This window comes from Ambystoma mexicanum, chromosome 12 (genome assembly GCF_040938575.1).
Source record: "Ambystoma mexicanum isolate Mex_15411 chromosome 12, UKY_AmexF1_1, whole genome shotgun sequence".
NCBI lineage: Eukaryota > Metazoa > Chordata > Amphibia > Caudata > Ambystomatidae > Ambystoma > Ambystoma mexicanum.
In genome coordinates this window covers 797,654,299-797,676,109 of record NC_090936.1, presented here as the reverse complement: position 1 = coordinate 797,676,109, position 21,811 = coordinate 797,654,299, and positions in this window count along the sequence as shown.

The following is a 21,811-nucleotide window of genomic DNA, read 5'->3' as shown; positions in this document are numbered from 1 at the left end:
TAATACATAAGAAATGTAACCCATATATACAACACACTAACCATTCATTTAAATGCACTATGTTCTAAAATGGAATATACCACAAGAAAATAAATTGGCTTCCAACATAATTACCTCACAAACACAGCAGAACTGAGAACAAGAGCAGACCCACTGAGTACATAGGACATATCTTACCTGAAATAGTAAGTGTACTTAATTTTATTCATATATTTATAAACTTTCTGTATTAGATAAAAAATATATTATCTTTTTTTTTCTCTCACAGAAATGTCTAGTACTCTGGAATGGCTAGAGGAACATTTCCCACATGAAGAAATGTCACAAGATAGTGAAACTAATGGTAAAAACTTTATAATATAAACCATTTAATTATTATTATTTTGTATACATTTAACATATATATATATTTTTTTTTTGTACAGAGCATACCAAAATAGAAAATACTTCAGAAAAACCTGTTACGGATAACACTTTTCACAGTATAGAAGAAAAAATGGATTCATTGTTGACTAATTTTAATAATTTGAAAACTTTTGTGGAAGATCATTTTAAACCAAAAACCTTGTACCATATCCCTGCATGTACTTGTCCCTCCTCACCATATCCCAGTCAATTATCTCCAACCCCTCTCCATAACCCAAAAAGTTTTGATGAGACTTCCATCCCTTCTTCACCTAATAACAATCATGATGAAACCCTTAATTCTCCTCTTTTTGTTTCTGTTTCTGCCTAACCTTCTCTGTCATAAATTATTAATATATGTTAAATACAGTTTAATTTTTATATTGTGTTGTAAATAGTTTTGTTTTTTTTTATAAAAAAAAACAATGTAGGTGTCCGCGGACAGTGCAGGTGTTCTGAAATGTTCGTAAATAAACGAAAATTGAGGTGTCCTGAAGAACACTATACCTGTTCGTACTGTTTGCTAGCAAGTTGAAACTGTTCTAAGAACACACGCGGTGTCCTGAATTGTTCGTAATTAAACGAAAATGGAGGTGTCTTAAAGAACACTATACCTTTCCATACTGTTCACTAGCAAGTTGAAAATGTTCTAAGAACACAATTGGTGTCCTGAAATGTTCGTACATAAACGAAATTGAACGTGTCCTGAAGAACACTATATCTCTCCTTACTGTTCGCTAGCAAATTTAACCTGTTCTAAGAACACACGCAGTGTCCTGAAATGTTCGTTTCACGTGTAACGCAATTTTGATTAGTTCAGGACCTGAACAGTGTCCGTAGAACATCAACGCGCATGCGCTAGCCAATCTCTGTGCATTTGGTGTCCTGCGGACATGCGCTTCCTTCGCGGACTTGTTCACGAACGGATCATATGACCACGCTCACGCTGATCGCATGTTCTGAATGCGCACCCTTTGCACCCTAGCTATAATCTCGCATTTAGCCTGTGCCTACCTGTGATTGCTTCATTCAAACTTCCCTTTTGCACCTTAGCTATTATCTCGAACTTAGCCTGTGCCTACCTGTGATTGCTTCATTTGAACTGCCCTTTTGCACCTTAGCTATAATCTCGCATTTAGCCTGTGCCTACCTGTGATTGCTTCATTTAAACTGCCCTTTGCACCTTAGCTATAATCTCGCATTTAGCCTGTGCCTACCGGTTGTTGCATCATTTGAACTGCCCTTTGCACCTTTGCTATAATCTCGCATTTAGCCTGTGCCTACCGGTTGTTGCATCATTTGAACTGCCCTTTTGCACCCTAGCTATAATCTCGAACTTAGCCTGTGTCTACCTGTGGTTGTATTACTGAAACTTCCCTTTCTGCACTATAACAGCAATTTCAATCTGTAATTGAAGTTGCCCGCCTCCGCACCACACCAGCTAGCTCGAACCTAGCCCCTGCCTACCTTGCTGTGTCAACAACCAATCTGCCCACCCTCTCCTCAATTCCAATTATGATCCATTGGCTCATACTCACCATGTTCCCTTTCTATATCTTAAACAATAACACTCCATGTAGCAACAACAGCTACATACCATATAACAATGGACTAGCCAAACTAGGCTGCCCTAGGCACCACCCCATCCCCTGCCTCACACCCTTCCTCCCCTCCCTTCCACCCTTCACACACACCCCTCACCAACAACTCATCGCTAAAAGCAAGGCCACACCAGCCAACATCCTACCTAACAGTACCAACTCAACAAATGCCAACCACACTGCCTCCAACCCTCTCCTTCCCAACCCATTAGATCACTGCCCCACAACCTACCCCACCCTCCAAGACCACAATAATAGACTCGGCGCTAGACTCCCCACCACATCTAGCAAATTGCCTACCAAACCTATGACTAAGACCCCAACCACTAAGGATAGCGCTAAGACCACTAACGCAACTTCTCTAAAAGGTGCACTACTCAATGTTAGATCTCTAGTAGCCCACCCCACCGAAATCGCTGACATTATCCTCTCAGGAGACCTCGACTTCCTTGCTACTACAGAAACTTGGTTACATGAAGCAGCAGGACACTACCTTACTCTTGCCGTCCCCGACAACTACTCTATCCTCAGAGCAGACAGACCTAAAGCTCGCGGAGGAGGTGTAGCTATCATTTTCAAATCCTCACTCGACTTCAGACATATCACCTCCCTCCCGCTAAAGTCCTGCGAGCACCTCACCTTCAAAGTACAAACCACCCCTAAGAGTACCATTACCGTGCAACTAATATATAGGCCCCCAGGTCCCACAGGATCCTTTGAGGAAGACATTACCACTCTCATAGCAGAGAACTCCAAACCCCACTCCCAAAATATCATTCTAGGAGACTTCAATTTAGGATTTAATGACCCTAACGACTCTCCAGCTGCTCCCCTGGCCAACGCCTTATCCGAGCATGACTTCATTCAAGTCGTCACACTACCCACCCACCAGAAAGGTAGAACCATAGATTGGGTCGCAGCCCACAACTGCAATATCACCTGCAAAGCCCCACAACCCCTCGTATGGACTGACCACTCCCTCATATCATTTGAAATCAACCTAAATAATCCCAACCCCAAGCAGCGCCCCTATGCACCAGCCTGCCTGTCTAGAAACAAGCGCAATATCTCTGCGGAGACCCTCACATCTCTGATCCTCCCCTCTCTAAACACACTCAATGCCACAGCTGACCTTAACCTTCTAGTCAACACCTACAATGATGCCCGAACCAGCGCCATTGATGCTGTTGCACCCCTAAAGGAACGCAAAGTTAACCCATAGCCCACTTGAACCCCTGGTTCACACCAGAACTCAAATCTATAAGAAAAAAGAAAGCCAAGATGGAAACCTTATGGAAATCCAACCCCACTGCAGAAAATAAATCTAATCTCAAAACCATTTCCTCCTTCTATAAGAAAGAGATAATCCGCACTAAAAAAGAAACCTACAATACTAGAATAAATAATGCCCAATCTTCGGCTAAAGAACTCTTCACCATCCTGAAGGAATTAGAAAACCCTAACCCTCCTACCGATACCTGCGTGAAGGACAAGCCCTGGTGCACCAGTATCCAAAATGCCCTAGCCAACAAAATTACTGGTCTCCAAAACAAAATTGAGGCCAAAAGACTACAACTCTCAAACAGCAATGTCCTCATACCTAGCACACCCACCCCGACCAGTAACACCTCTGGCTTTACTTTCAAACCAGTTACTATACCTGAAATCCAAAAAATCATAGCATCCCTTAAACCTTCTAATTGTAAAGGGGACAGCTGCCCCGCCCAGATCATCAAAGATGCTGCACGAGACCTAGCCCCCTTCATCTCCAAACTAATAAACCTATCTTTCTCGACCAATTCTGTACCTAACAACCTGAAACAGTCCTGGGTTCTCCCCCTCCTAAAAAAACAATCTCTCGACCCGGCCATACCCACCAATTACAGGACCATCACTACGGTCCCTTTCCTGCTAAAAATCCTCGACAGAGTCGCCTACCTGCAAATCCAAGATTACCTGGAGACCAATCAACTGTTAGGCCTGCGTCAATCTGGCTTTCGTCCTCAACACGGAACAGAAACAGCCCTTGTTGACCTCAAAAGTCAGATTGATGACATCAAGGACAAAACCAAAGCAGCCATCCTACTCCTCCTAGACCTCTCAGCAGCCTTTGACCTGGTTGACCATAAAACACTCTGCAACCACCTCTCTTCTGCTACCCACTTCTCACCCTCTGCTGTCACTTGGATACAATCCTTCCTAGCCAACAGAACCATGAGGGTTTTCTCATCTGTGGCTGCAGCAGACCCCATCCCCATCACATGCGGTGTCCTACAAGGGTTCTGCGTCTCCCCTACCCTCTACAAGATCTGTACTAAACCCCTCTTTGACAAACTGGACCATCTGGGTGTCACCTACACCAACTACGCAGATGACACCCAGATACTCCTCACCATCACTGGCAACTACAACACTGACGCCATCAGGATCAACAAAATCTTCACCATCATTCAGGCATGGATGGCCACACACGGCCTCTGCATGAATGATGAGAAGGCCGAGCTCCTCCTGGTCGGGTCCCCCAATAACCTACAGAAACTCAGCCCAGACTACTCCAAATTCATCATAGATGGCAACATCATTCCAGTTGTGAATCATGTGAAAACCTTAGGCTTCTACCTTGACGCCAATACCAACCTCTCCAAACAAGTTAATATGACCGCCTCAGCCACCGCCTACACAGGAAAATTAATTAGGGCTTGTAGACCCTTTCTATCTACACACAGCTGCCTCATTCTGGCGAGGGCCCTCATACAATCGAAGCTTGATTATTGCAACAGCCTCTACCTTGGTGCCATCCAAGCTGTAATCAAGAAACTTCAGATCCTCCAGAATAATGCGCTGAGAGCAGCACTAAATATTCCCAGGAGAGAGCACATCTCCCACATAAGAATATCTTGTAAATGGTTATCTATCCAACAAAAAATCGACCTGAAAACCCTCTGCCTCACCTATAAAGCCTTAAATCACTGTGCCCCCCAGTACCTCACCAATAAACTCTCCCTCAAGCCTAACACAAGACTCACCAGATCATCCAATACTCTCTGCCTCACCGTGCCCAGATTCTCTGCCAAAAGAGCGGGGGGCTCAAGCTTTACTGTCCTCGCCCCTCAACTCTGGAACACCCTGCCACTGAGTATTAAATTGACCAAATCCTTCCAATTGTTCAGAAGATTAGTCATTAGTTGGCTTCTGGAGAAGGAAATCTTCAGATAAACTAAGCTCAGTCCCTACTGCATTTATTGTACATACTTTGAATAGATTGACTAAGATCAGTACCAACTGTATATATTGTACATACTTTGAAATGTTCCTACTACCTGCCTGTACATATTATATTTGGCATCTTAACGCCACAATTGTATAACTGATTATTTACTGTAACTATGTAACCTGTCCTTAAGCGCCCATTTACCCCTGGGTCTGGAGCGCTATACTAAATAAAACAAACAAACAAACAAACAAACACTGTTCGGGTCCCCGAACAAATTAAAAGTACATTTTCAATTAATCCATAATATTTTTCAATAAAATCTCACCATGGCACAAGTCCCACATAGTAATCCTGAGTTTCTACATACCTTTTGAAACTTTTCAAACTTTTTTTTGTGTCCGATCTGTCCGCAGACAGCGCGTATGTCCGCGAACCGCGCACAAGCACCCCTATAAAAGACCACACCCTAGAGCTTATTCTCATTGTGTTTCTGGCTATTCTTCAGAGCACAGCTATTTCTCCAGCAACTTGCTGATTACACCATCGAGATGACATCCCTGGCTGCAGAACTGCCACCTGGTGCTGCATCTGCTTCAGCACCACCCCCACCCCCTCCACCACCACCACCTCCCCAAGGGCCTGAAGAGGGGAACAGGAGTGAGGATGCGGAGGAGGAATAAGAGGATGATGAGAATGAGGTAGAGGAAAACCCTACTACCCGCACTAGGCGTGAGTCTTGGGTGTGGCGGTTATTTACCATTCATGGTAATGTTCCTAAGGCTTGTGCGAACCGTGTTACCTGCAATGAGTGCTAAATGATACTCAGTCCCGGGAAGCATGGTAAGTACAGCTTTGGGACCACTACTATGAAGCGACACCTGAGGTCATTTCACTCTGGGGCTATTCGCAGGGTTGTACCTTGCGAAGAACATAGCAGGTTGATTTCCTCTACTTCATCCTCTGTTTCTGATCCTATCACCACAAGGACCACCTCTGTGGGACAGCGTCTTCCTCAAGCTGCCTCACAGGCCATACAGAATGCTGATGACCCTTACCTTTCGAGGTTCACAGTTGTATGTATGTACTGTGACACAGTACTCTGCAGGGGGGAGCAACTTCATAGTGCTTTTGAGACTATCATCTCAGAGCACGAGAAGATCTGCTCTCTACCCAAATAAAACCCACTCTACATCTTCCTCTCTTAGCTCGCCCTTTCTTATCCCTGTGGTTGGTGTCCCCCCCTTTACCTTCCTTTCCCCTCCTCTCCTAGTGTGTCATGTATAAAAAACCCAAAAAAATACAAAATATCAACAAAAAAAAAAAAATAAGGCTCTTTTCAGAGCCGCCTTTCACAGTTAAAAAATAGAAGTGAAAATATATGAAGCAGGGCCCTTTGTATTTTTTAGAAGTCCGCGGACAGTTCGCGAACATTTAAAAAATTGGGTTGCTACCCCATCACAAACATTGCAATTTTCTCCGGGAAGAAGTGGTGGCTCTGAAAAGAGCCTTTGGGTGGTGTTTGTAAGTCAAAAATTATAAATGCTTAACACCTACTTCAAAATGGTTGTTGTAATTCCAAAAAAGGTCGCAATGCATTTTGTACATTTCTCAGAAAAATCTGATTGCCAGCATAAGTAAGATGGACTCCATCTCTGCGAAAAATGTATGTACTAGGAAACATAATATTTTCATTGTGAAAAGAGGTCATGCCAAAATCTCTTAGAAAGGCACAAACAGCCTTATTAACATTGCGCCTTGCTTTTTCCATTTGTGGACCAAATGAAGAAGAACGAAGCCATATTTGTCTCTGCGCAATCCGTGAAAATATCACTTGAGAATTAGGAAACATGTCCATAACCTTCCCAAGTCCTTCTTTCATAGCAAATTGCAAAGAAATTCCAGTCACATGTCCTAAACTGTTCCCTCCACAATGAATTACAATTATGTCTGGATGTTGCTCTGTCTCCAAAGTAGCACAGAGAGGTAGCAAGTCCAACCACTTCATTTCACGTACTCCATGCAGTGTACTTCCACATGTGGGAATCCAAGATCTACAGCTACTCCACAGCTTTCTGCATGCACCTTCAACCAATGTATCCACGAATCTCCCAAAATCCAAACAATCTGTTTTCTGAAACACACAGCCATAGCTATCTTTTGTTCTCTCAGCAAAAAGAGTATCTGAGAAACTCTCTCCTGGCACAACACACCCACTAAACTTTCCTAACCAATCCCTTTCAGTGCTCATTCTCATTTGCATGACTTCTGAACACAAAAATCCCCGGATGTAACTCCCGATGTCCGCGAACTACCGCCATGTCCGCGGACATATCGTAACATGAACAGCCTTTCTACCATTTCCACTTCACTCTCTCTGCCATTCCCTCATTGGATGTAGCTAAAAAATCACATGACCATGCACCAATCACATTCAATACCTCTAGATCTAACTGCATCATCATAGATCAGCACTGCAAATGTACTGTGAATCTCTCTGAGTACAAGTGTCATATCATTGGCAAGCACCATCTACCAGAAACACTGTACAAGTCTCCAAGATTTCTACTTGCAGCTCCATGCATATCCATATGCATGAACACAAACTTCAGGTATCCATATTTTCTGTACAGTAGATGAACACATTTTCAAACAGACTTTTAGCTTGTGTAATCTGTAAAATGAATTTACTGTATTTTTTCAATTTCCTAAAATCAACTATCACTTATAAACCTTTATACTATTTACTTTCTTTATACACACACACTCCAATCATGTTAAACTAACATTTTTTAAATGAAATATATAGACTACATATATTCAAACAAAATTGCATGCAAGCACAATCTATGTTTAAATCGTTAAAAAAATACTTATACAATTTCATATTTTTTTGTTTTTATTTATTTATTTACTTAATTACTTTAAATTAGACATGGCATTGAGGCGCTATTACCTAGAACAGCTTACTTACAGAAATAGTGGTATTCACTGGTATATTATACATTTCACAAGACATAGTAAAGATATTTTTTTTTGCTACAGTTAGTCATTCAATACAATTTGTTCATTAAGAACATGTCATATGTACTGAACTGATGCAATGTATCTTATGTAAATAAATTAGTTTAATGGTTTTAAAGAAGGCACTGAGGATTTCAATTTAAAAAAATCAATATCTAAATTAAAAACAGCGCTATATACAAACAAAGTTACTAATTTGAAGCTTTTACAATTGCAGTGAAGACAAGTCTCCTGAAAAGAAGCAGCCGGATTCGAAGAACAAAGAAGAACTAAGAAGTTACCTGTTAATTTAAGAAAAAAAGTAAGTAGAATATCACCATAATATTTGTATTATTAATCAAACATACTATAACGTTAATACAAGCTATTTTGGTGCCTAAAAATAGAGATTGTGTACCATTTTGTCCAAAAATCTCCATGTCTTAAACAGCGATTTACAGCCAGAATGGCCCACAAATTCCTATTTTTGGACACACAAATTACCCAACTGAACCGCTACAATTTTCATATTATAGAACAAACAACTGTTTTAATTGTATACATTAGATTTACTATTTGTACTTTTCCACACCACTAGCTTACTTTTTTTCTTCATCTGAACCCCAGTTTAGTGACACATAAATTCAAGAATACCTATCCCTACTAGTTGTAGTTCCCAATGCACAATCACACACCATTACATACATATTTATCATCTTACTCAAACACTCATGCACACAGCACACATACATTCCAGAACACCCCAACCCATATCTTCTATATTTTTTTCAACAGACCCTAAAGAATGCCTACCAAAAGTCAAGTCCGTAGAAAGCAACGCAAAAGTAGAGCAAATGAAAATAAAAGTGTCCAACATAAGCATCCATCTCTAGCAGAATTTGTAAAAAAAGTTGAAACAAAACAGCTAATACAGTCATTTAGTGAAACACAAGAAGTTTCAAGTACAAAATGTAAAACAAACCAAAAAACAATTAACAGAAAATCAGCTATCTCTACAGATAAAACTACTTCTTCAAATTTTAATATAGTGCAAACTAAGCATACCAAGAAAAGTATTTTAGCCAAAATGTACCGTCACAAAGTCCTTCCAAATCTTATAAAAACAGGAGAGAAATCAGGTTCAATGCTTAAAACCTATCGTAGGAAATTAATCTTAGAAGCGTTGATGGACAGTGAAATTCTTCTGAAAAGAAAGTTATTTATTTTACTGTTAAACAAAATGAAACCACTAAAAAAACTAATAACTAAATTACAAAAAAGACTTCTCAATAAGCGAAATGTCAACAGAAAGAACTTCTTAAGTATCTGCGGAGGTGAATGGAATCACACTACGAGTACAGAACCATATTTTAATGAAGAAGCGTACAAACAAAAGCAAACAAATGCAATTGCCATACATAGCAGTGGTCGAGGTTATGAAAAAGTGAATAATACCATAATGGAACAAGAAGTACTCCTTACAAAAATATGCCCTGAAAACTTAGAATTACCCCTCCATTCAACTGAATCAGAACGTCTAGTGTACAAATGGCCATGCACGTCAATGTGTAACATTCCCAAACAATGTTTCAAATCTTTACGGCAATTCCTCAATAAATATGTAAAAAGCAAAGACAAAATCAAAATTAAACTACTGCAAAATATGGATACCTGTCCAGTGCGCAAGTAGACAGGACTACAAGGACATTCATTGGCCTGCATTACAGGACCTACTGGTAAAACCACTTTCCATGATATCAAAAGGATATCAACACATCATTCAACTATAAGAAATCTAGTCTATAAACTGTACTATGCTAAAAGTCCTGCTTTAGCACTAGCAAAGTTAAATAACATCCTTCTACATGGTACAGCAAAAGACCTACTTGAAGAAATTCACTATATCCAGAAAAAATATTTTGGAAGTGAAAGCCATTTACAGAATGAAATAGCTTTAAAACAATTAAGCAACAATTCTACATATGGCAACCTTTTGCTAAACACATACAAAAAAGAAATACTAAAATTTAAACGTACATCAGCTGAAGTACCAAACCATGTATGTGTATGTTGCCGTAGAACTTTTTATAAAAGTAACACAAAAACTGTAGACCTATCATACAAAATAGAAGACAATTAAGATTCTAAATGGTTTGAATTAGCTCTCTACCTTGTAGCAGAAAACACATATGAAATAACTGAGCCCTTAATACTTGGCAGTTACTGCACTACAAAACTTGACAACAATCAAACTCCTTCACGTGCTATCACAAATAATTTGGAATTATACCCAGTACCAAAACCCCTACAACAACTTAATTTATATGAGAGCATCCTAATTCAAACAGTACACCCATTTCAAGCAATAATACGCCTTCAACCAAAAACAGCAAAATTACCTCCCTCTGAATTGGTAAAAGGCATTCGTGGAAAAGTAGTTTATTTACCATTAGATCTAAAAGAAAATGTGCATACTCTAGGAGTGCAACGTCCAATGCAGCAATCTTTAATTATCTTAGTAAATGGAGTACCTACAAAAGACAAATAAATATGGCAACAGCTGGTAGATTTATATAAAGTTAGACAAGCCTTCCAATATCTTAAAGAGAATAATGAATATTACAAAGAAATTAATATTGAAGAAAACTTGAAAGATACAACTGAAATAATTCAAGAAACACAAGAAGCTGGTCAATTTGAGCTACTAGATCCTGCTACAATATCAAATACTTTAGACCATTATACAATTCATCCTTTGCACTGTAATGACACCGTAGTAGATGTACTGGAAACTTATCAAATGCGTCAAACAAAAGGATCACCAATCAGCATATGGGAAAAAAGTATAGAAGCACGTGCTTTTCCTGTACTCTTTCCTACTGGCAAAGGAGGAAGGTATGATGATGGAACTATTCAAATATCAGCTTCAGAATACCGCTCATTATGGATGTATTCTGAAGATCCCAGATTTAGACAAAATGTGGAATACATATTCCACCTACTCTTTGAAAGTGAACCAGCAACTTTATGTTACAGAGTTGCACACATATTAAAATCAGGATCACACTTTCAAAATATGACAGCTACACAATTATTAGAAAAAGTGCAACAAAAGGATGAGGTTTTACAATCAAATATTACAAATCTATTAGCAAATATGCGTGGTACTAAAGAGTACTGGTTTCGACGTCATGGAGATGTACGTTGTATGATCAGAAACCTTGGCCCTCCGACTTGGTTTGTTACATTAAGTTGTACAGAATATGCATGGGAAGATTTACATGATTTCCTACGCATATCAAATAATAACAAAACAAACATAGACATACTAACACCTGGAGATCTTTGTTATTTGGATCCTGTTAATGTTTCAAGATATTTTCACCATCGCTTCATTGCTATGCTACATTTTATTTGTAATAAAACTGTTCCTCCCCTTGGAGAAGTGCAACACTTCTTTTGGAGAAAAGAATACCAAGCCAGAGGAGCACCACATATCCACATGCTTTTATGGGTTAAAGATGCACCTAAATTTGGTCAAGACAGTAATGCCACTGTTTTACAGTTTATTGAAAAATATGTCACTTGTGAAATTCCATTAGAAGCCACAAATAGTGATCTGCGTGCACAAATTTTACAATTTCAAAGACACAAATGTGGAAAATATTGTCGTCGCAAATACAAAAACAAAGGGAAATACTACACCAAATGACGATTTGGTTTCCCTGGACCAGTTACAAATACAGGTCAAGTGAACAACCTCATGTCTTCAGTTAGACATAGTGTTAAAGGTAAGTCACCTAAAAATACATATTACATAAAAAGAAAAGAAGAAGAAAAATATATCAATGATTATAATGCAATCATTGCCCACTTATGGAATGCAAACATAGATGTGCAGTACATTGCAGACAATTCTACTGCAGTTGCACGATATGTCACAGCATACTTAACTAAAGCAGAAAAGACAGAGCTCCAAGACCTCTGGAATGACCTGTCATCAGATAAAACAGTATCTCAGAAGTTATACAGCTTGGGCATAAAAATGCTCACCCATAGAGAATGTGGATCATATGAAGCAGCTGATCGTTTAACTAGTACTGCATTGTATGGTAAATCTGAAAATATAGAATGGCTAAGTCTTGGTCCAGCTAAATCTAGAAAAAGAGTTCTAAAATCACATGAAGATATAGAAACAATAGCCAAACATGATCCCAACAGCCAAGACATTTTAAAAAACAATTTATTAGACACATACTACCCAAACAGAAGTAATACTTTGGAAAACATGTGTCTATACCACATAGCTCAAAACTACACATACAAAAATAATATGAAACCTGATGAAAAAAAAGGTAAATATAGAGTGACAAACTGTGAAGGCAGCTTAGTTAAACTCACTAAACCAAATTTAATTAATCATATCAAATTGTCATTAAAGACTCCTCAATATAAAGAAGTATATTACATGTCCCTGCTCCAACTCTTCAAACCATGGAGAAAAGAAGAACAATTACTAGATAACTATGACTCATATGAGGATGATTTCAAAGCAAATAAAAGCACTATAACTGATGTAAACTTTACACAGTACAAAAAATGTTGCACAATGACCAGCAACACGAAGAACTCCAAGCCCAACTAAATAAGGACACTCCTGACAGTAGTCAACCTTCTGTAACAGGAAGCCAAGAACCACTGGGAGAACCACTAATAATAAATGAGGCAGAATTAGCTATGATAGAAGTAGAAAACACCATGTGTCAGTATGAAGATAAGGATGACTTAACTATACTACAATCAAAACTAAACAATGAGCAAAGTAGCATTTTTCAAGAAGTAGCAAAACAAATTGCACATGGTGTAAAACATGAAAATAAAGAATGTTCCTGCCATAATTATAAACCTATACTACTGTACGTCAGTGGTGAAGCTGGTTCTGGCAAAACATTCCTAATCAAAATCATTAATAAGTTCCTTCAACAATTGACAAACAACAAACTGTCAGCTGTTGTCACTGCCCCCACAGGTTTAGCTGCCTAAAACATAGGTGGTGTTACATTACACCGATTACTACTATTACCAGTAGAACACCAGAACAAATTAGACTATTACAAACTTACTGCAGAAGCTGCAATGGAATTACGCAGAGTATTGAAACAAATGAAAATGCTACTAATAGATGCAGTGAGCATGGTCTCCAACCTGATGTTAGCTTTGATTCACCTCAAATTACAAGAAGTACTCAAAACAGACTATGAAGAGCTCTTTGCAGGAAAACACATTATTGTTTTTGGAGATCTGCTTCAATTAACATCAGTAAAAGGTGAGCCTATTTTTAAAACATTAGGACACAAACTCTGCCGTAAAACTGTTGGCAGCATTGGAAATGTCAACCTTTGGCAACATTTCCAATACAGAGAATGAACAGAAAACATGCGGCAATCTGCAGATCTCACTTATGCCAACATTTTAAAAAGTATCAGAGTTGGTATACATTCTAAAGAAGCAGAAGCAATATTGAAAACCCGGCACATTAATGCACTTTATGGCGATAATGCATGCGCTACAGATGTTATGGAACAATTAGCCCACAAAAATGTCAATTGTATGGCCTTAATGCCAACTCTTGCAAGCTGTTTCAAATTCAATGAAATCATGCTAAGTAAAGAAATGCATAGCAAAAACAAAGAGGTGATGGCTGGAAGGTTTAGACTTAATCTTAACCACTGGCAATGCTCTGGGCAACCCTCCAGACCACCGTTCTTCGCCTGCCAAGCCATTACAGAAGGGAAAGACCATATGCAAATCAGGCTTGGCCCCACCCCAAGAGGGGCAGTCCAGCCCGAACTGCTAGGCCACATCCCTTCTGCACGAGACCACAAGCATCCCCAAACATGTTTCGCCCTTGTTGGGGCTCATCAGTGAGGAGTAGCCTGGGTCTCTAGGCCCAGCAGGCACGGGACCCACGTCTGGGCATACCCGTCCCACTCGGGGTGACATAGCAAAAACAAAGAGGTGATGGCTGGAAGGTTTAGACTTAATCTTAACCACTGGCAATGCTCTGGGCAACCCTCCAGACCACCGTTCTTCGCCTGCCAAGCCATTACAGAAGGGAAAGACCATATGCAAATCAGGCTTGGCCCCACCCCAAGAGGGGCAGTCCAGCCCGAACTGCTAGGCCACATCCCTTCTGCAGGCGAAGAACGGTGGTCTGGAGGGTTGCCCAGAGCATTGCCAGTGGTTAAGATTAATTCTAAACCTTCCAGCCATCACCTCTTTGTTTTTGCTATGTCACCCCGAGTGGGACGGGTATGCCCAGACGTGGGTCCCGTGCCTGCTGGGCCTAGAGACCCAAGCTACTCCTCACTGATGAGCCCCAACAAGGGCGAAACATGTTTGGGGATGCTTGTGGTCTCGTGCAGAAGGGATGTGGCCTAGCAGTTCGGGCTGGACTGCCCCTTTTTGGGGTGGGGCCAAGCCTGATTTGCATATGGTCTTTCCCTTCTGTAATGGCTTGGCAGGCGAAGAACGGTGGTCTGGAGGGTTGCCCAGAGCATTGCCAGTGGTTAAGATTAATTCTAAACCTTCCAGCCATCACCTCTTTGTTTTTGCTATGTCACCCCGAGTGGGACGGGTATGCCCAGACGTGGGTCCCGTGCCTGCTGGGCCTAGAGACCCAAGCTACTCCTCACTGATGAGCCCCAACAAGGGCGAAACATGTTTGGGGATGCTTGTGGTCTCGTGCAGAAGGGATGTGGCCTAGCAGTTCGGGCTGGACTGCCCCTTTTTGGGGTGGGGCCAAGCCTGATTTGCATATGGTCTTTCCCTTCTGTAATGGCTTGGCAGGCGAAGAACGGTGGTCTGGAGGGTTGCCCAGAGCATTGCCAGTGGTTAAGATTAATTCTAAACCTTCCAGCCATCACCTCTTTGTTTTTGCTATGTCACCCCGAGTGGGACGGGTATGCCCAGACGTGGGTCCCGTGCCTGCTGGGCCTAGAGACCCAAGCTACTCCTCACTGATGAGCCCCAACAAGGGCGAAACATGTTTGGGGATGCTTGTGGTCTCGTGCAGAAGGGATGTGGCCTAGCAGTTCGGGCTGGACTGCCCCTTTTTGGGGTGGGGCCAAGCCTGATTTGCATATGGTCTTTCCCTTCTGTAATGGCTTGGCAGGCGAAGAACGGTGGTCTGGAGGGTTGCCCAGAGCATTGCCAGTGGTTAAGATTAATTCTAAACCTTCCAGCCATCACCTCTTTGTTTTTGCTATGTCACCCCGAGTGGGACGGGTATGCCCAGACGTGGGTCCCGTGCCTGCTGGGCCTAGAGACCCAAGCTACTCCTCACTGATGAGCCCCAACAAGGGCGAAACATGTTTGGGGATGCTTGTGGTCTCGTGCAGAAGGGATGTGGCCTAGCAGTTCGGGCTGGACTGCCCCTTTTTGGGGTGGGGCCAAGCCTGATTTGCATATGGTCTTTCCCTTCTGTAATGGCTTGGCAGGCGAAGAACGGTGGTCTGGAGGGTTGCCCAGAGCATTGCCAGTGGTTAAGATTAATTCTAAACCTTCCAGCCATCACCTCTTTGTTTTTGCTATGTCACCCCGAGTGGGACGGGTATGCCCAGACGTGGGTCCCGTGCCTGCTGGGCCTAGAGACCCAAGCTACTCCTCACTGATGAGCCCCAACAAGGGCGAAACATGTTTGGGGATGCTTGTGGTCTCGTGCAGAAGGGATGTGGCCTAGCAGTTCGGGCTGGACTGCCCCTTTTTGGGGTGGGGCCAAGCCTGATTTGCATATGGTCTTTCCCTTCTGTAATGGCTTGGCAGGCGAAGAACGGTGGTCTGGAGGGTTGCCCAGAGCATTGCCAGTGGTTAAGATTAATTCTAAACCTTCCAGCCATCACCTCTTTGTTTTTGCTATGTCACCCCGAGTGGGACGGGTATGCCCAGACGTGGGTCCCGTGCCTGCTGGGCCTAGAGACCCAAGCTACTCCTCACTGATGAGCCCCAACAAGGGCGAAACATGTTTGGGGATGCTTGTGGTCTCGTGCAGAAGGGATGTGGCCTAGCAGTTCGGGCTGGACTGCCCCTTTTTGGGGTGGGGCCAAGCCTGATTTGCATATGGTCTTTCCCTTCTGTAATGGCTTGGCAGGCGAAGAACGGTGGTCTGGAGGGTTGCCCAGAGCATTGCCAGTGGTTAAGATTAATTCTAAACCTTCCAGCCATCACCTCTTTGTTTTTGCTATGTCACCCCGAGTGGGACGGGTATGCCCAGATGTGGGTCCCGTGCCTGCTGGGCCTAGAGACCCAAGCTACTCCTCACTGATGAGCCCCAACAAGGGCGAAACATGTTTGGGGATGCTTGTGGTCTCGTGCAGAAGGGATGTGGCCTAGCAGTTCGGGCTGGACTGCCCCTTTTTGGGGTGGAGCCAAGCCTGATTTGCATATGGTCTTTCCCTTCTGTAATGGCTTGGCAGGCGAAGAACGGTGGTCTGGAGGGTTGCCCAGAGCATTGCCAGTGGTTAAGATTAATTCTAAACCTTCCAGCCATCACCTCTTTGTTTTTGCTATGTCACCCCGAGTGGGACGGGTATGCCCAGACGTGGGTCCCGTGCCTGCTGGGCCTAGAGACCCAAGCTACTCCTCACTGATGAGCCCCAACAAGGGCGAAACATGTTTGGGGATGCTTGTGGTCTCGTGCAGAAGGGATGTGGCCTAGCAGTTCGGGCTGGACTGCCCCTTTTTGGGGTGGGGCCAAGCCTGATTTGCATATGGTCTTTCCCTTCTGTAATGGCTTGGCAGGCGAAGAACGGTGGTCTGGAGGGTTGCCCAGAGCATTGCCAGTGGTTAAGATTAATTCTAAACCTTCCAGCCATCACCTCTTTGTTTTTGCTATGTCACCCCGAGTGGGACGGGTATGCCCAGACGTGGGTCCCGTGCCTGCTGGGCCTAGAGACCCAAGCTACTCCTCACTGATGAGCCCCAACAAGGGCGAAACATGTTTGGGGATGCTTGTGGTCTCGTGCAGAAGGGATGTGGCCTAGCAGTTCGGGCTGGACTGCCCCTTTTTGGGGTGGGGCCAAGCCTGATTTGCATATGGTCTTTCCCTTCTGTAATGGCTTGGCAGGCGAAGAATGGTGGTCTGGAGGGTTGCCCAGAGCATTGCCAGTGGTTAAGATTAATTCTAAACCTTCCAGCCATCACCTCTTTGTTTTTGCTATGTCACCCCGAGTGGGACGGGTATGCCCAGACGTGGGTCCCGTGCCTGCTGGGCCTAGAGACCCAAGCTACTCCTCACTGATGAGCCCCAACAAGGGCGAAACATGTTTGGGGATGCTTGTGGTCTCGTGCAGAAGGGATGTGGCCTAGCAGTTCGGGCTGGACTGCCCCTTTTTGGGGTGGGGCCAAGCCTGATTTGCATGTGGTCTTTCCCTTCTGTAATGGCTTGGCAGGCGAAGAACGGTGGTCTGGAGGGTTGCCCAGAGCATTGCCAGTGGTTAAGATTAATTCTAAACCTTCCAGCCATCACCTCTTTGTTTTTGCTATGTCACCCCGAGTGGGACGGGTATGCCCAGACGTGGGTCCCGTGCCTGCTGGGCCTAGAGACCCAAGCTACTCCTCACTGATGAGCCCCAACAAGGGCGAAACATGTTTGGGGATGCTTGTGGTCTCGTGCAGAAGGGATGTGGCCTAGCAGTTCGGGCTGGACTGCCCCTTTTTGGGGTGGGGCCAAGCCTGATTTGCATATGGTCTTTCCCTTCTGTAATGGCTTGGCAGGCGAAGAACGGTGGTCTGGAGGGTTGCCCAGAGCATTGCCAGTGGTTAAGATTAATTCTAAACCTTCCAGCCATCACCTCTTTGTTTTTGCTATGTCACCCCGAGTGGGACGGGTATGCCCAGACGTGGGTCCCGTGCCTGCTGGGCCTAGAGACCCAAGCTACTCCTCACTGATGAGCCCCAACAAGGGCGAAACATGTTTGGGGATGCTTGTGGTCTCGTGCAGAAGGGATGTGGCCTAGCAGTTCGGGCTGGACTGCCCCTTTTTGGGGTGGGGCCAAGCCTGATTTGCATATGGTCTTTCCCTTCTGTAATGGCTTGGCAGGCGAAGAACGGTGGTCTGGAGGGTTGCCCAGAGCATTGCCAGTGGTTAAGATTAATTCTAAACCTTCCAGCCATCACCTCTTTGTTTTTGCTATGTCACCCCGAGTGGGACGGGTATGCCCAGACGTGGGTCCCGTGCCTGCTGGGCCTAGAGACCCAAGCTACTCCTCACTGATGAGCCCCAACAAGGGCGAAACATGTTTGGGGATGCTTGTGGTCTCGTGCAGAAGGGATGTGGCCTAGCAGTTCGGGCTGGACTGCCCCTTTTTGGGGTGGGGCCAAGCCTGATTTGCATATGGTCTTTCCCTTCTGTAATGGCTTGGCAGGCGAAGAACGGTGCTCTGGAGGGTTGCCCAGAGCATTGCCAGTGGTTAAGATTAATTCTAAACCTTCCAGCCATCACCTCTTTGTTTTTGCTATGTCACCCCGAGTGGGACGGGTATGCCCAGACGTGGGTCCCGTGCCTGCTGGGCCTAGAGACCCAAGCTACTCCTCACTGATGAGCCCCAACAAGGGCGAAACATGTTTGGGGATGCTTGTGGTCTCGTGCAGAAGGGATGTGGCCTAGCAGTTCGGGCTGGACTGCCCCTTTTTGGGGTGGGGCCAAGCCTGATTTGCATATGGTCTTTCCCTTCTGTAATGGCTTGGCAGGCGAAGAACGGTGGTCTGGAGGGTTGCCCAGAGCATTGCCAGTGGTTAAGATTAATTCTAAACCTTCCAGCCATCACCTCTTTGTTTTTGCTATGTCACCCCGAGTGGGACGGGTATGCCCAGACGTGGGTCCCGTGCCTGCTGGGCCTAGAGACCCAAGCTACTCCTCACTGATGAGCCCCAACAAGGGCGAAACATGTTTGGGGATGCTTGTGGTCTCGTGCAGAAGGGATGTGGCCTAGCAGTTCGGGCTGGACTGCCCCTTTTTGGGGTGGGGCCAAGCCTGATTTGCATATGGTCTTTCCCTTCTGTAATGGCTTGGCAGGCGAAGAACGGTGGTCTGGAGGGTTGCCCAGAGCATTGCCAGTGGTTAAGATTAATTCTAAACCTTCCAGCCATCACCTCTTTGTTTTTGCTATGTCACCCCGAGTGGGACGGGTATGCCCAGACGTGGGTCCCGTGCCTGCTGGGCCTAGAGACCCAAGCTACTCCTCACTGATGAGCCCCAACAAGGGCGAAACATGTTTGGGGATGCTTGTGGTCTCGTGCAGAAGGGATGTGGCCTAGCAGTTCGGGCTGGACTGCCCCTTTTTGGGGTGGGGCCAAGCCTGATTTGCATATGGTCTTTCCCTTCTGTAATGGCTTGGCAGGCGAAGAACGGTGGTCTGGAGGGTTGCCCAGAGCATTGCCAGTGGTTAAGATTAATTCTAAACCTTCCAGCCATCACCTCTTTGTTTTTGCTATGTCACCCCGAGTGGGACGGGTATGCCCAGACGTGGGTCCCGTGCCTGCTGGGCCTAGAGACCCAAGCTACTCCTCACTGATGAGCCCCAACAAGGGCGAAACATGTTTGGGGATGCTTGTGGTCTCGTGCAGAAGGGATGTGGCCTAGCAGTTCGGGCTGGACTGCCCCTTTTTGGGGTGGGGCCAAGCCTGATTTGCATATGGTCTTTCCCTTCTGTAATGGCTTGGCAGGCGAAGAACGGTGGTCTGGAGGGTTGCCCAGAGCATTGCCAGTGGTTAAGATTAATTCTAAACCTTCCAGCCATCACCTCTTTGTTTTTGCTATGTCACCCCGAGTGGGACGGGTATGCCCAGACGTGGGTCCCGTGCCTGCTGGGCCTAGAGACCCAAGCTACTCCTCACTGATGAGCCCCAACAAGGGCGAAACATGTTTGGGGATGCTTGTGGTCTCGTGCAGAAGGGATGTGGCCTAGCAGTTCGGGCTGGACTGCCCCTTTTTGGGGTGGGGCCAAGCCTGATTTGCATATGGTCTTTCCCTTCTGTAATGGCTTGGCAGGCGAAGAACGGTGGTCTGGAGGGTTGCCCAGAGCATTGCCAGTGGTTAAGATTAATTCTAAACCTTCCAGCCATCACCTCTTTGTTTTTGCTATGTCACCCCGAGTGGGACGGGTATGCCCAGACGTGGGTCCCGTGCCTGCTGGGCCTAGAGACCCAAGCTACTCCTCACTGATGAGCCCCAACAAGGGCGAAACATGTTTGGGGATGCTTGTGGTCTCGTGCAGAAGGGATGTGGCCTAGCAGTTCGGGCTGGACTGCCCCTTTTTGGGGTGGGGCCAAGCCTGATTTGCATATGGTCTTTCCCTTCTGTAATGGCTTGGCAGGCGAAGAACGGTGGTCTGGAGGGTTGCCCAGAGCATTGCCAGTGGTTAAGATTAATTCTAAACCTTCCAGCCATCACCTCTTTGTTTTTGCTATGTCACCCCGAGTGGGACGGGTATGCCCAGACGTGGGTCCCGTGCCTGCTGGGCCTAGAGACCCAAGCTACTCCTCACTGATGAGCCCCAACAAGGGCGAAACATGTTTGGGGATGCTTGTGGTCTCGTGCAGAAGGGATGTGGCCTAGCAGTTCGGGCTGGACTGCCCCTTTTTGGGGTGGGGCCAAGCCTGATTTGCATATGGTCTTTCCCTTCTGTAATGGCTTGGCAGGCGAAGAACGGTGGTCTGGAGGGTTGCCCAGAGCATTGCCAGTGGTTAAGATTAATTCTAAACCTTCCAGCCATCACCTCTTTGTTTTTGCTATGTCACCCCGAGTGGGACGGGTATGCCCAGACGTGGGTCCCGTGCCTGCTGGGCCTAGAGACCCAAGCTACTCCTCACTGATGAGCCCCAACAAGGGCGAAACATGTTTGGGGATGCTTGTGGTCTCGTGCAGAAGGGATGTGGCCTAGCAGTTCGGGCTGGACTGCCCCTTTTTGGGGTGGGGCCAAGCCTGATTTGCATATGGTCTTTCCCTTCTGTAATGGCTTGGCAGGCGAAGAACGGTGGTCTGGAGGGTTGCCCAGAGCATTGCCAGTGGTTAAGATTAATTCTAAACCTTCCAGCCATCACCTCTTTGTTTTTGCTATGTCACCCCGAGTGGGACGGGTATGCCCAGACGTGGGTCCCGTGCCTGCTGGGCCTAGAGACCCAAGCTACTCCTCACTGATGAGCCCCAACAAGGGCGAAACATGTTTGGGGATGCTTGTGGTCTCGTGCAGAAGGGATGTGGCCTAGCAGTTCGGGCTGGACTGCCCCTTTTTGGGGTGGGGCCAAGCCTGATTTGCATATGGTCGTTCCCTTCTGTAATGGCTTGGCAGGCGAAGAACGGTGGTCTGGAGGGTTGCCCAGAGCATTGCCAGTGGTTAAGATTAATTCTAAACCTTCCAGCCATCACCTCTTTGTTTTTGCTATGTCACCCCGAGTGGGACGGGTATGCCCAGACGTGGGTCCCGTGCCTGCTGGGCCTAGAGACCCAAGCTACTCCTCACTGATGAGCCCCAACAAGGGCGAAACATGTTTGGGGATGCTTGTGGTCTCGTGCAGAAGGGATGTGGCCTAG